We start from the raw sequence: 9,281 nt of genomic DNA, 5'->3' as shown, positions 1-9,281 counted from the left end.
AAAACGGCGTGAAAAAGAAGAAAATGTCAATGTGAAAAAACAACTATTTGTGTGCTGATGGTAAACACAGATTTTTGGCATAATCGATTATAGTATTCCTTGTCTCTTTTGTAAAATTTCTTTTTCGTAGCCAGTGGCGGCGCCAGGTACTGCAGAGTGAGAGGGTAATGGGCGTGGCCATTGAGACCATGCACATTTTGCCTCGTTTCAGTGCTTTTTACCAGGCTAATTTTCCTTGAGAAATAGAATCTACTTGGCGCTTTTTGACCCTTTTTAGAAGAAATATGTAGACCATGTTTTGAAAAAAGTGACGGGGGGGGGGGGGGAAGGGGGTAATTACCCCATACCCCCTTGGCACCGCCACTGTTCGTAGCCAGTGTTCGTTTGGGGTCCGTCCAGCAGCCTTGTTACCGCGGTCTTTAAATTCTTTGCAAATGATGTCATAGTGATTCCATTCTTCTTTGTGAAGAACTTAGTAAGTCAGCCAAAACGAATGAAGAGAATTCAGAGTCAGGTTCTCCTGCTGCGTTATTCAATGACAACTTGAAACAGAAACAAGACTCGTTCAAAGTTTCTTATCAAAGTAAAATGTCAGTTTTGCTCGTCTTTGCTTTGCCTTCAATATTTAAAGCCATCTTTTCTACGAGGCAAACTCTTTATAGCAAAAATTTACTTCTTAACATCAACAGAATATCAATAAATGGCATATGAACAATATAAACAGCGAATGATCTTTGAAAAATATCACCAAAGAAATCGGATGGCCAGAGAACAATACATTCAGCTTGCATGGTTATAAAAAGACATTTTATTAGTTATTTATACTTTGTAGCCATATATTATGAGGATTACCCACTAAGAAACAAATTGTATGTCGTCCCCTTGTAGATATATAGGAAGTATGGCAAATGACTTTAAAAATGTCTGAACTTATTCACACCAATGTATGGTATGGTTGATGCACAATACAAATTCTTCATTCCATACATGAAGGATATCTCTCTTCAATAGGAGAATATATTTTGAGATAACATTTGTTGACTTGTGTCTAATGAATGTCATTCTCGATCAAGTGAGACTGACAATGAAGATGCATTGACTGTTGAATGTAGCAGGCCAAAGAGCGTCATACTCTTTGTAGAAAGGATTCGAAACTTAAACTCTTAAAAGATGAAAATATGGGTTCAGCTAAACAGGAAGTCGCAGGTCCTAAGGAAAGGCGTATAGGGATGGAAATGAGTCTCATTCTGACGACTGACGTTTCTCTTTTCCGATGCCATGACGTATATTGATGAAAATGTACTTCCATGTCTTTCGAGTGACGTGACATGGTTTGAGTGTAAACAGAAATGCTTTTTAATTCTGACGCCAAGAATAGTAAAACCTTGAAGAATTCGTGTTAACAGATAATTCCTAAATAAATTCTTCTCAAAGGTTATGTAAACGCACTGATCAGAAATAACTGGCGTGAATCAACTTTTAGAAAGGACTGGGAGTACTGCCAAGGATTCTTCTTCTGCTGAAGCATAATCTCTTTTTTTAGCTACGTGGAATTTAAGTATTGCATATCAAAATGAATCCCAAGACCGTCGACACGAGTGCATAGTAAATAATGAAAATTGATGCTGAAAGTGGGCATCAAAGTTTGACACTTTCCATTCATGGTGTCAAAAATAAACGGATTATAGAATCTTCATAGACTATGAATTGGAAGTTCTATTTAATGTTAATTTTCTGGTCAAAAATGCAAAGCGATACAGTTTACTGAAAATTTGGCATTTGGAATTAAGAAGCAATACCATCAGATAATTTTCAAATGCACTTCTATATGCAATATAGTTGGGGAAATATAGTCTAAATGTATCGATGAGAAGGTGAAATCTCAGTCTTAGATAAAAAAAGCCTGCACTAAGAATATTAAGGTTATGCTATCTGAAATTTCAACATGTCCCTTGAAAATGATGTCATTTTCTAAAGAAGAACTGAAATAAAATCCGATAGATGTATCGGAAAGGAAATTTTTTGCAACACAATTGTCGGACAACAATTCTGCCTCATGTGTTAACAGTTTTGTCAGCTGCTTTTAAAATTCAAAATGCTCTCATTCGAAGCTTAGAGTCAAAAATGTTTTTTAAATATTATCGTTTCGACGTATCAGCCACCTGAAAACTCGCACAATGATAGGAAAGATAATGTGCAAACACAATCCAAGACGATCCTTCGAGCTTATAGAAAATGCACAAAAATACACGTTTTCTCGTCTTTCCCTGCTTCTCCCTTAAATTGCTTAAAGAAGAATGTCAAGAGAGCCATCTCTGATCTACACTCTTTTTTTATAAGAACCAGTAAATTTAAGTTCAGGCTGACTGTTCTTAATTTTCTCGATAATCTGAGGCTGGATTCTTCTTAATTTGTTCTTAAATTAAGAGGGTGCAAGCAGTGCTATTGCTAGCTTTTTCGCTCTAAGGAGGTGTTCAGGCCTTATTTGCCAACAAAGTGCTGACAAATTTGAATATCCACCGAAAAAGCACCCACACATCGCTAAAAATACTCGATTTTGAGAAAAAACGTTGTTCAAAATTGTATTTTGCAGAAGCTCAGCCTCAGCTTGTTCTTAATTTACTTTTAACTTTTGACCAAAATTGAGGCTCATGTTCTTATAAAATTGTTCTTATAAAAAAAGAGTGTAACTGCTTTAATTCCTGTTCTGCTCAGTATTTGGCTTGGCGCCAAAAAAACTTACCAACCGTAAGATCATTTCTAGTCTGAACGAAATTAGGGGGAAAACGCGCACAAAGATTTTATCTACCACCTCAATACATTCAAGACGATCGAAACGATCTGGCTAATTACATGGAAACAAGACTTGGGATACGAACTTATGTATGGTCTTGGCTTTTTCCCTGTTGTTCCGTACTTTATCTTAGTTTGAGGGAGACACCGGGTTACGATAGTCGGCAGGTGAAAAAAATATATGCCAGGTAAATACTATTGGTATGAGATATACCTGATTTTGACACTTTAAAGTAGAAAACTACGTGCCCGAAGACGAAAATTATCCTTTTCAAGCGGACATACATGAGAAGAAAAATACCATCAAGGAGGAAAAACAAAATTCACGCACTGGTGGCAGACTAAGAGCCATAAATCTAAGATTAATACTTGAAATTAGGAGGAGAGAGGTGTCTAAATAGGACCTTAAGACATGCGGTAGATCCAGTTCAACAATAAGCCAGCTTATTTACTTCTTTCCGCAAAAAAGGCTAATAAAATTGAAGTAATACAGACATGCTGCTGACAAAGAAAGGACCAATGACAAGTCAGTAGTTGGCTATGGAGTGACATGTGAGACAATGCTCGACCATCATCATTAAAGCCATATCATACAGCATGTCGTTGGTATAACACGATGAAGATTGATGCTGATAACACCGAGCTTGTAAAAACAAATCAAAATTCATTTGTAAAAACGACCTCCAACATCTTCTTTCGTTTTGTTACAGAGATCAACGTCTCAATTAAAGCATTAGCTATGACACTCTGAAAACAGAAAATTGAAAATGAAACACGCTCAGCCAAGGCATATCGGGGACTGTAGTTTGATAGAAAAGAAGACTAGAGGGCTGACATGATTGGATAACATTTGGTATGGTGGATTTCTCTGGTATTTAGCACCAAAATGAAAATATACGACACTTTAGTAACACTTTTCAAAAAGATTGCTGCTGTACAAAAGTCATTGCAGGCAGCATTTTGAACAGCATCAACCTCGTCGCTGAGGAGAAATGGTCAAGGGATGGCCTAAGAAAGATTTTGGATATCCATCAAGCTTAACTTCCTCCAAAAGATACGCAAGACTGATTTCGAAGGGTGAAAGAAGCTTCCAAACGTTTTCAATTGCAAAAGTTATAATCAAAGTTATAATTGCAAAAAAGGCACTCTAATTGTAACTTAAGATTACATTTAAGTGCGTAACCCAATCAATAATTTTGTACACCAACATAAAAGGTGAGATCCTAAAAACTGCAGCCCCTGATTAAGGCAGTAAATAAAGTACATACATCTATAACACAGAAGAGCCATCTATGTAAAGCTAAGTAAAATTTAATGATAGTTCATCGATTCAGTTGGAAATGTTACTGGATAACAAGCATTCCCCAGGCCTCTTGAACTTGTGAGGTATTTGGTGTCAAAAGGGATTTGAAACTTCTGTGTTGAAAAGTTGCAGCAACAGTTTGGTTCCTAAAAGCTTTTTACCTAAGACGGTTGATGGCCATGGTTTTGTGGAACGCAGTGTCACTATTAGGTGCTGAAAATGATCTAAACCACTATAGCACTTTGGATGATAATTAATATATAGTTGTGGTTGTTAAGAATTTACCAAATGAGCTGGAGATTTCACGGGCAGCATGGGCCACCTCATTGCCACCCATGTTGTGGTAATTTCTGCCAATAAAGATTGCAAAGGAAAACTGCTATGGTCAGGATTTTGTTGTCACTGCCTACGCTGAAACCATCAATGGTTTTTGGCCTAAGCAGATCATAGCAACAACTTTGGACAGATTTATTAAGAACTAAGCAGAGCAGACCTTAAAATGACGCTGTTCTAAGAACAGCTTCAACTTTTTTTTATTCATCAGAAGGTGCTTACCTCCATTATAAATTACACAAAATTAAACTTGGACGGCTGAATTGATTAATAGATTGAGATCTCGACTAACAGGCAATTTCTGCTCACCATGAAATTGTCTGACCAAAAGACAATGATCTTTGACTCATAAAAAACCATAAACATAACATTTAACAACCTTCAATGGCTTTCTGTTACAACAACTACAGAGGAAACATTGTTGAGAATCAATGGATTTATTTGTTAACCAAAAACAGCTACAAGGTAAAATAGTGGTCTCACAAACTGCAGTAACTTGTTGATACTCCCATTTTTATCACCGCAGAGGTCTAAGCACAATTTGAACGAAAGAGACAAACGGTTGCTTTAAGGCACCACAGAGAAATCTGCTACCAATAAAGCTGTTTGGCGCGTAGACCAACTGGCAGCCATGACGGGAAGTTCAACCAGAGCAGGCTCACAGGCAACACAAACCTAAAGGATTAAAAGAGGACGGAATCCGGCATACTCAGCAATAAAAATTTCCAAAATCCGCCAAGCTAATTCTTTCATATATATTTTCTTAAATAGTGAGACATGAAGAGAAAAATTCAAAATGTCAACTTTAAAAAATTCGAAAATAAATCCCTGCTGTAACTATCACGATCTGTTAAGAAGAAGTAGTTTCGACATCTTAATAAGTTTCAAATAAATAAGTGCGTTATTATGTGAACTTTCATAGTAAGAAAGAAACATTGATTTTCTTGCCATAAAGGGAAGCTCAAAGAAGATGCAAATGAATAGGTGACGTAATAAAGTGGACTGGTATGGGCAAAACTTATGGCGTGAAGGTACAATGGCAGAAAATAAGATCCTACGGCGACGACATGGCTTAGTGAAAAAGCTCTCTTGCTGTGTAGTTAGAGTTTAAGGGAAAATTTATGAGAAAAGCTGCCTCTATGTATGGGCCAAAAAATGGCACTTTCTAAACATACAGGCATTCACTGAGATTAGATAAGTGTTGTATATGAAAGAAATTTTCTGGAGTCTTGCTACATTACTCTAGAAGTCATAGGTACTCATTCTGTGATCTAATATGTACGACTAGGCCATATCTGCCCACAAAAACATTTTACCAGGGTTCTCCTACTTGCTCTCTCACTTGTTTTTATTTCATTACACGATCAACCCCAAAACAAAATTTCATCTTTATGCGCAAAATCACATTTATATTAAAAAGGTTTAAAGCCCCATTACCGTGTGAGGTTTGAATGAAGGTTGTCCAAGCAACAATATAAACACCGTGAGAGTGAAAATACTATTTACTAAATTTGCTGTTTAGCATAGGTGGTCAGGTACACAAACATTGCTTGGAACAGTAAAAAATTAAAAAGCACGTCAAATTTGTTTGTCCCTTTGTCAAGGATTTAAGATAATCCGTTCATACAAAGCTGGCCAAGCTGGAATCTGCCGAATAACTATGGGTAACCGTATCTTGTTGAGCCGTATTAATTGGACATTAGTTCTTAATATATAAGCTTACTTCACTAATGAAACGTAGAACCTACGTGACGATTTGGTGTTTTGCTTTGACCATAATTGGGCAGTTCCAGTGCGAAATAACGACCACACCGGGACGATATCGCACTTTTTCTATATTGAAGTCAAATGAAAGCAAATATGAAAGGGATATTAAGTCTGGTGAGCCAGGGCTCCCCATTTCAAATCAAATTACGAGCATGTCTGGGCTTTTTGGTTCATCGCTCAAAATATTTATCGCAGGCCTTGGTCGCCATTTCATTATTTGCTAATTTGATGAACTTTCTCAGGAGCAAGATTAATCAACAGCGTCACGTAGGGACGTTACTTGTTTTGAACAGAGACATAAAAGCAGAACCAACTTTGACTTGAACTTATGACTGGAAAACAAGAATATAATTCTTCAAAGTTTTCGAGACTTGGGAAGACGGAGGGAAGGCAAACTTTTGAATACATAAACACGACACCAACCAAGCCACTAAATAAAATACTTAACGATATCAAAGCAACGGCCAAATAAATTCTTCAGATTTTCTCTCTATACCTTTTAAGTAGGAATCAATACTACTGTTGTAAAATTTCTCTGAACAACAGAGTTAAGTAAAGGTCGTGGATAATCTTTTAATTACAGAATGGAAGGGCGGTAGAAATATCCGCGAACGACATAATATGTCAAGGAGGTGTAGATGCTTTTGCGAAAGAGAATGTTGACTTGATGATGCAAATAAAAGTGAATCAGAAATATGTGCAATGGGATACATATGTTTTTTAAATATTACGATAGAAGAAAGTGATGTAAATCCCATTGAATGAAAGAAGGAAAGGAAGTGGTGTACAATGAAATGGCGGAAGATTGGTTGGAGAATGTGCTTAAGTACTAAATAGAGGGAAATGAAGGAGTTAATGTTTGTGACTAGTAACCTGATAGAAAGTAACAAAATAATTATAAATGTTTTCCAGTCTGCTGAAAATTTTTAACTGTTATATAGATATGGCTGTGTTGTCTATACTTTTAGAACTATAAGGTCAATCATCAGACAGCACCCAACCAAAATGATGCTAATTAGTTAGATTTGCCCCAGGTGACAAGTTGCCTATCATAGTTGTCAACCAAATGACATTGAAGGTGTCATGATTCTTGTATCAGAATTTCCTCAAAGGAATTTGAAATAAAGGAAACAAGACCAACCTGGTCTCTGGATAAATTCTTAGCTTGGACATCTTGAAGTGATGATGTTCCATATCAAATTGATACTACCTGAAATGTAAGTAACACACATTGTAAGGTACCAATATAATAAGACAGGTACCTGAGATAAATATTAATAAAAACTATCTTCTCCATAATTTAAATGTGCCATAGCAGCTCCATATTCATTCATTTCTACAACCAATTCTAGAAGTTTCGATAAAAGAATTGCAAGTTTTAAAATTTACAAGAAAAATAGCTCACTACCATGAGTTGGTTTGTGAAAACAATTTTTTTCTGCATTGTAAGTATCATGGTACAACAAACAGAATACTACACAACATCACCTGTATATCTTTTTAAAAAACCTAATACTAAAAATTTAGTTACAAAATATTCATATCACAACACCTAGAAAATTTATATGAATAAATGGAATTAACATATAAATATATTAATGAAATTTTCAGAACTGACATTGATTGCATCTTTTATTCATCAATGAAATGTAAATAAACAATATACAGGAAGATTTTCAGTGTATAAAAACCCACGGGACACTGGACAGACTTACAAAAAATAAGAAAATAGAAAAAGATGCCATAATCAAGGAATGACAATAAAAAATAAACAAACTTATCCCTTTCTGTTGGCTTACAACCAAACAAAAAATAAAAAATTCGATAACCTCAATTACATACTGCAGCATATTCCAAAAATATACAAAAAGTTAGTTACTCTCCCACCCTTGTGCAATGTATCAGCATGCTACTTACTTTTGTATATGTATGAGTATGCGGTACAAACTGGATGTTGAACGAATGATTTGTACACAAAATAGTGTGGCAATGACAAATGCGTTATCTTTTTTATCAAGTATGGAAAGGATTTTTCGAAGTTTCTTTTTTCAGGCCCGTAGCCAAGGGGTGGTATAGGGTGGCAAAGTCACCCAGGATCAAGAGAATACTTGCTGTTTGAAACCCCGATAATTTTGTCTCTAAATTTTTTAATGGCGTTTTTCGTCGACATCATTGGATTGCCATGACAATTTGAGTCAAGCTAATACTGACGGAAGGAGAATTGCTTATTGGGGGTCTCTTATTATCCATTTAGGACTTAAGATGGTGTCTGGTGATAAAAAAAATTTCGCTGCTTAGCAAAAACTTGAAAAGAAAAATTGCTGAAACGTCTGCGCGCAACATGGGCTTGTCTGCTTTGTTTAAAAACGGAGCTAGATTTTAAAAAATGTGTGGCCTACATACCTTCCAGCAAAAACACGTGGCTGTGGAGATTCCCGAAAACAAAGTTGCATTTGTTTCGTACAATTTTGTCATTTTATACTTCTGTTACGTTGCGTCATACTCTCTACATAAAAGATTTTTCAAGCCTCGATCTTGTTATCTGGAACAAGGCGTAGGTGCTAAAATATTTTGTTCATCTGCAATGTTTAGGATAGATGTTTATATAACAGCTGAACAGCTTAGGTTCATAATATTCCCGCCAGGCTCGAGTGAAAATAGAGATGAAACTGAGGCTAGGTTTATCAAAAGAGGCCAGGAGACGTTTCTTCGACTACAATCCCATAGAGTGTACAATCCCCACTGAAACTTCTTGCTCTAGAGTCAAATTCTTTTAGCAGAAACAAATGGCGAGAAAAATCAAATTTATTTTTCAAGACCTAGCAAGGCACTGTCATATGTGCAATTCTACGCCTAGCGATACAAAGATATGTAATTTTAATCACGAAAACGTGGACGCTTGCTCAATTTGGGCACCTTTTAAATAAAATATATTTGATCATGATTTAAAGTAAAATCTATTATTAAATTGCTGGTACCAATGCTTAGAAGACAAATCAATAAGCTACATTATTTTACTTTTAAAATTCTTGGTTCTTGAAACATAGTGTGACTGCCTTTGAATAGTTCTTTTGGCTGTGTACTA

Source organism: Rhopilema esculentum, chromosome 20, assembly GCF_057945365.1.
Source record: "Rhopilema esculentum isolate cy_ngs chromosome 20, ASM5794536v1, whole genome shotgun sequence".
In the NCBI taxonomy this organism is placed as follows: domain Eukaryota; kingdom Metazoa; phylum Cnidaria; class Scyphozoa; order Rhizostomeae; family Rhizostomatidae; genus Rhopilema; species Rhopilema esculentum.
This window is presented reverse-complemented; position numbering follows the sequence as displayed.